The sequence below is a fragment of the Pleurodeles waltl genome, chromosome 3_1 (genome assembly GCF_031143425.1).
Source record: "Pleurodeles waltl isolate 20211129_DDA chromosome 3_1, aPleWal1.hap1.20221129, whole genome shotgun sequence".
In the NCBI taxonomy this organism is placed as follows: Eukaryota; Metazoa; Chordata; class Amphibia; order Caudata; family Salamandridae; genus Pleurodeles; species Pleurodeles waltl.
In genome coordinates, this window is record NC_090440.1 from 229,300,132 (window position 1) to 229,307,963 (window position 7,832).

The following is a 7,832-nucleotide window of genomic DNA, read 5'->3' on the forward strand; positions in this document are numbered from 1 at the left end:
AATTGTCACCCCAATACCAGAATGGTATTGGGGTGACAATTCCATGATCTTAGACATGTTACATGGCCATGTTCGGAGTTACCATTGTGACGCTATACATAGGTAGTGACCTATGTATAGTGCACGCGTGTAATGGTGTCCCCGCACTCACAAAGTCCGGGGAATTTGCCCTGAACGATGTGGGGGCACCTTGGCTAGTGCCAGGGTGCCCACACACTGAGTAACTTTGCACCCAACCTTCACCAGGTGAAGGTTAGACATATAGGTGAGTTATAAGTTACTTAAGTGCAGTGGTAAATGGGTGTGAAATAACGTGGACGTTATTTCACGCAGGCTGCACTGGCAGGCCTGTGTAAGAATTGTCAGAGCTCCCTATGGGTGGCAAAAGAAATGCTGCAGCCCCTAGGGATCTCCAGGAACCCCAATACCCTGGGTACTTCAGTACCATATACTAGGGAATTATATGGGTGTACCAGTATGCCAATGTGAATTGGTAAATTTAGTCACTAGCCTGTTAGTGACAACTTTGGAAAGCAGAGAGAGCATAACCTCTGAGGTTCTGGTTAGCAGAGCCTCAGTGAGACAGTTAGGCATCACACAGGGAACACATACAGGGCACATACTTATGAGCACTGGGGCCCTGCCTGGCAGGGTCCCAGTGACACATAGACTAAAACAACATATATACAGTGAAATATGGGGGTAACATGCCAGGCAAGATGGTACTTTCCTACAACAGATATCCCCAAATTCTCATCAAATAGCCCACACTTGTCTGGGGATTCAGTTAAGTTCCAAGAATTTTTGGATTCTCTCATGATGTATTTTGCCTTTTGCACTCCATAGTTTAATCAAGATTAAACTAAAGTGGGTTATTTGATTACTTGCTGTCCTGTACTTGCCTTTCCTCGGGCAACTCAGTTGATGTCTATCTGATGCATGTTTCCAGTCCTATGATGTCTTTATGGCAGCTTTTGAGTAGATGTTTGCAAGACCAGGCTGGCTATACCAGGCATCAGGCTTTTCCCCGAGAGGCTGGAAGGGTGCATTGGGGGTGGAGTGGGGGTTTTGGGGAGGGAGTCAGTTTTGTTAATGAAGGGGGGGCATTTTTGTAGTAGTGCAGCAGTTTTGAAAGCATCTACTGCAGAGTTCCTTGTATATCCAGTAGTTTTCGGGCAACAATAAAAGTGCTAGTGCTGGAGAGAGATCAGAGTTTTGTCTAAGGTAGCATAGTGGGTTAATGTGCCTGCTGCAAAGGACGTGTACTATGCATATCCCAGAACAGTGTTTTAAGTGGATAGCTCAGTGGGTTACTGCTTTTGTCACAGAGACCCTTTTGTTACTGTGCAGTTCATAAATTACAATCCTAATCTAGCACAGTGAGCTATGAAGTGTAATCAAAGAGCACCATGCAAACTGCATGGTACAGGTTAGAAAGTTATATGTTTTTTTCAGAATCTTTCATTATCCTAATGTTGCTAAAAGGGTTTGTTTGGGTAGAAATTAATTCTTATTAGTAAAGCCAACTCTAACAACTGTGTTACTTTCTGAATCCTGAATTTGTGTTTCACCAGACCAAGTACTCTTAAAAAAATGGCTACCAGTATGGATGACATGAATCCTACACCTTGTAGTCCCCTTTGTCTTATGTAACATTTCCTATACATTGATTTACAGATATATGATTCATTTTCTCTGTATTTGTGTGCGATATAAATTGCTCCCACATCCTACACTGCTGTGAGAGGCGGTATAAAACAATTGAAATACATGTGAGAGAGGGGCAATGAAGAGATGGGGGGCACTGTTTGATGGTGATAGTAAGGGAATCATTCAAGACCTCCAATAAAGATTGTTGAATCCTGGTGCACTGTAAGGTCATCATTTACTATGCTTTAAAAGCTCATTCAATTGAGTATATAATGACAAAATGTGTTTCAGAATGTGCCCTTTTTGCTCAAATATTTTTGGGGGGGGAGCCCCCAAAGCCTCCTTGTAGTGGTCAGGCTCGCTTGCTGCACTCACTATTCACCAAATGGGGGCTGGTCTGCCAACATTTGCCAGGGCTGCTTTGGGTTCCCAGTCTGACCCTGGATGTTTGAAAGACCTGGCTTGGATTAGTTTGCTGAAGAGTCGTTATGTGATATTCAGCAAGGAAAAATGGATGTTTAAAACTATACAACTTACTTTCCCCAATTGGCAACTAAAACTACCTGAGTTTAGCAAACTCAGATGAGTTTAATTCATCATGGGTTAAGAGACGAGATAAGCGCCAAACTAGTTTGATATCAGCATCCTACCACTTTATCCGAACTTTACTTTTGATTGTACATTAATTACAATAAAAACAAAAGGAAATAAGGGTGTTGTGAGTGGTTTTACTGGACTTTTCCAAACTCTTTGTCATCTGGAAAATCTGAGACCTCCATAGAGTCATTTTCTCATAAAGAGCCTGCACAAGTAAGGACAGTAGCATACCCTTGTCTGAGTAGGATAAGTAGCATCAATTCAAGACTGTGTTTTGACTATATTGTGCCAACAAGGACACCTTTATCTGCCTGAATTAAAGGCCCTTGAGGAAGACTGGTAAATTAAACCTCTAGCTTAAAAAGAAGACAAAAGTGCGCTGATCAGTTATATTAGGTCTAATCTAAATAAAACTGATAATCACCTGTTCATGTTACCTATTGCAGTATTAGCTAAAGAAGGGAAGGTTGTGAATAACTCTTCCTTTCCTGATAGTTGGGTTTGTGCAATATTTATTGATTAGGATTATGCCCCAAGATATGACATGCCAAGGAAGTTAAAGAGATGACTCCAGAAGTGATTAGATCTATTGATGGATCACACGTAACTTCTTGTCTAATTCGTACAATATCTTCCCCTCTACAAGTGCCTTTTGGTGATCATACAAAAGAGTTATCGTTTGACTGGATCACCTCTCCCATATGCTGTAATCTTTGGAAATCCTTGGTTAAAGAGGCACAATGCTTATGTAAAATTGCCAACTCACACCATATATGTACCTTCACAGTTGTGTCATGATCATTATTGGGCTTCAGAAATGTATTGATCATCAGCAGACATAATAGGAGTTGTTGTTTCTAAGATAGTAGTGGCCAGTTTGTCTTATGTTCTGTTGCAGGACCATTTACCTCTAAACCTGAAGCCATTTTACTGCCATCGTGTTGGGAGCATGATTACATGATTCCATTTGAACCTAGGTTGATTTCCCCTTTTGGGGACACCTCTTCTCTAGGTGAGAAGGAGAAGGAAGTCTACAATTGTTATTTACAAAAGAAGCAGCAATTGGTTTGATTGTTTTAACTTAATCTCCCTGCTAGAGCACCTCCATTGTTTTTGTACCAAAGAAAAACAAGACTTATGACCTTGTATCCTGGATAGATGGATAATCCAAAATAGTAGGTACTTTATTCACAGACAGGCCAGAAACAATAAATCAAAATCAAAAATACTCAACTTGTTCTTTTTCAAAATTAAAATGTTCTGGTTTACAAGTTAAATGCTTTGCAGGAGTCTAAAGAGTACCATAGTTCATATGTTCCTGGTGTTCTGTAAGAGTCTTAGGGCCTCATTACGACTTTGGCGGTCTTTTTGGAAGACCGCCGCGATGGTGGCCACTGATAGACCACCATGTTGGCGGTCTTCCGACACCATATTACGACTCAAAACGTGAAGACCGCCAAAAAACAGCCACAAATCCGACACCGCTAGGAGATGGGAGGGTGGGAAAGAGGCAGTTCCACCACCAGCACCACCACGCTGACAACATTCCACCCACCAAATTACGACCCACAAATCAGCACACCGGTTCTTTCACTGCGGAAAACCATTGGCGGTGCGAACCGCTGTGGTCAGAAACCGCTACTGACAGAACACAAAACCACATTGGGCAGTTTGAATACCCCACATCTGATACACATACCCACATCAGACACACCTACCCACTGCACTATATAACACACCCGAGGCAACCCACAATCCTTTGTAACAAAAGAGATACACACAAACACCGAAAGCTTCAAAATACACATATATAGCGCCATTACACCATAGGCACATATACCCATCTATATGACACAACTGCACTACCAACACAAAACACACACAACAAGCACACACACTCACCACAACCAATCATCACTCACAACACACCACCAACACTGCATCAATCACCCTACACTGCACCCTTACACACACAACACCCCCCTACTCCCTCAACACAACCACCACCATGTCCCCACGAAAGCACCCACGGTTCACAGACGAAGAATTGAGGGTCATGGTGGATGAAATCGTCAGGGTAGAGCCCCAACTGTTTGGAGCAGAGGTCTAGCAAACCTCCATAGCCAGGAAAAAGGTGTTGTCGCAGAGAATAGTCGAGAGGGTCAACTCAGTAGGCAACCATCCACGCACATGGGAGGACATCAGGGAGAGGTGGAATGATCTTAGGGGGTAGGTGCGTTCTATGGCATCTAGGCACCAAATAGCCGTGCACAAGACTGGTGGTGGGCCCCCACCTCTCTCCCCACAGTTCACATCTTCAGAGGAGAAGGCCTTGGACATTCTGCATCCGGAGGGCCTGACTGGAATACCTGGGGGACTGGATTCTGGTAAGTACCTACAACTTCCATGTCATACAATTGTCATGTCCTGCATGCTTCCTCACCACCCAAATACATCCCAATGCACTGGATGGCCCACTACCCCTCCCACCGATTCACCTAATGCCTCTCTCCTGCATGCCACAACTCTACACTGCCCAAATGCCCACCGAGCCCTTGGCAAAGGCATGGATACCAATGAATAATACTATCATTATGACTCCCACAATGCACTAGCCCACCTCTGTGAATACCTGGAATGTGCACATCACATCCCTTGCCTGTATGACTAATAGACTACCCATACCAACTAGATGGTATGACTGAAGACCACTACATGGCAATGATAGCAATGCAGTGCCACACCACAATAGCTACCAAGGCTAAACACTGCTACAGCACTGTGACCAATCACATTTGCCACTAATCAGGATCCAAAACCCAGAAACAGAATCCTGATTTGGAATGAAAGATGGCAGACTCCATGCACATGCACAACATGCACAGACAGGACAAATCACTGCAAATACCTCACATACAGTGCTCCCACTGGGACACCATGCTGCAATGTCCAGCCATTATCTCTCACAACTACCAGGCCTGAATAGACACTAGCTAACAGTGCAGAACACTCATGGAAACTAACAGATACTACCAGAACCCATACACTGAGCCTAAGTTAACAAACCTGAAGGACACCAACCTAAATGGAGTATGGCACACATGTCACAGACATCTGTCATTGTCATTGCTGGAAATTATGTCAAGCCACTGTATTCATTGGAGAAAGACATAACCATACATACCTCCTATATCTTAACTCTGTCTTTCACTCCATCCACAGGTAACCCAGCCACTGTCACCAAGGAGAGGATACCAGAGACTGCCGGCCTTCCTCAGGATGAAGGCCCCATTGAGGATAACACGCCTGGATGCTTGGACACTGACGACCTACCTGGCCCATCAGGGACACCTGGTCAGTCTAGGACTCCCTGTCTCACCCTGCCCACACCTATCCCCCCAACCCTGTGGCCACTACATTACTGCAAACCCTCCGTCCCCAAACCTGTGTCCCAAGGACTATTGTGTGCCCCACAGGGAACTGAGTTGACCCCTCAAGCCCCAGACAATGAAGGTCCTGCAGACACTGGAAGTGGGCACACCGTGCCTGAGGCACAGGCATCTGGGGACAGGGGCGTGGGAGGGAAGCTGTGGGCCAGAGGATGGGACCCCATAGGGACTCTACTGACCAGGAAGCCATCTCTCAAGTTGTGTTAGCATACCAACAATCCCAGGACAGGGTGGGCCAGATCATAACCATGTTGGGGGAGAACAAAGGCTGCAGGGGGAATACCACCAGGAGGTCATGCAGCAGTGGCAGGCGCACAATGCCACCATGGCCTCCAATGCAGGGTGCTCAGGGACATCAACACCACCCTGTGTGCTTCCTCCACCCACCAGCAGGCCCCTTCCACTAGCATCATAACGCCTGGCCCATCCACATCTGCCACAGCTAGTGGAATGGAGGCCCTGCCAGGGGAAGCACAGGCCCCAGACACCCCTCCCTCTGTAGGTGAAGAACCCCCCACAAACGTGGTTGTCCACCCAGACATCCGTCTGGAGCAGATGGCAAGACCCAACCTACTGCCAGGAAGTGAGCCTCACCTGTTTTGCCTCCCTTGTGTACCACTGAGAGACCCTTTTGACTGTTGAATGAAACAACGCCATCAAATGACACTGGACCTGTGCAACCATCTGCTGCACCACTTACTCTGATGATTTTAAGTAGCATGACCCCACTCATCACTTGTTGGACAACATATTCACCATATTATTTTGTCACATTTTCTATATATGCACAATAAACACAAATGGAACACATCTACTGTATATGTGTCTACATTAAAAGATCAACACGTCATGAATCCTATTACAAGAACTGGTTATGCCCCCCCTACATCCAACAGGCAGTGGAATGGACAGCAGACGGAGCCATCCTCAGCAGGAGACACAATACAACCGATATGTCCTATGACAGAGGTCAGTAAGTCAAATAATCCAGGCCCACACAAGAGTACAGTCAGTAATCCAACTTGCAAAATGACAATGACAGAGAATACAATCAGGTAGAAGTCATGGAGCCACACAAAGCACTTATGCAGTACATAGGCATCGTACCCAATGTAGGATACCTCCTAAGCAGGGGCCACCAGAGATTACCTATACATCACCAGTCACAGTATATACATCTAAACTCTCTTTAGCTGCCATCTGTCAGATACAACCCTCAATTCTAAAAGTAATCTAGCAATGGCTAATGACTGTGAATGCCTCATGCCATAGGTAACTGAAGCACATATTCCAATACCACTGTCAGTGGGTGGACTGACATGAGAACAGGGGAATGGAGCTCACATAGCTCAATACTGGTCTTTACTTTGAGGCTGTGTATCTTGGTAACCTCAGTGAGTGCACTTGTTAGAGTTGAGACACTTTTATCGTGCAACTTACATGCAGGCAGTCAGCTCCCCCAATACACACATAGGGACAGGACCACATTACACCCCCACTTTTGAGTCTACTCAGGGTTGCTATTGTCAGCAAACCATGTGGATATACAACAATTGCAAACCCACACTCAACATACTTTTATGTCACTGGAAGTACTGATTGATGAGCTCAGTCCTAGAGTCAACTGCACCTTCCTCCTCTGCCTCCTCATCACTTGCCATGTCAGCATTACCAGCCACTGGTCCAGCTGCCTCACCCTCATCAGCTAGCAATGGAATATGACGTCTCAGGGCTAGATTGTAGAGCATGCAGCAGGCTACTATTATCTAGCATACCTTTTGGGGCGAGTAGAGGAGAGCAGCTCCAGATAGGTCCAGGCACCTGAATCTGGCCTTCAGGAGGCCAAATATTTGTTCGATTACAAGCCTCATCCTCCCGTGGGCCTCATTGAAACAGAGTTCCCCATCCGTGGCAGGGTACCTCACTGGTGTCAACAGCCAAGGAAAGGTTGGGATAGCCAGAGTCACCTGTGTGTATAGATATAGAACCATTGAAATGACAGGTACAGCGACAGGGAAGATTGTGATGACAGGTGCCATCATGCAGAAACACCTACATATGCATACATACCAAGGAGCCAGGCCCTCTCTCTGTGTAGTCGTCACACAATATGTGGGACATTGCTGTTCCTCATGA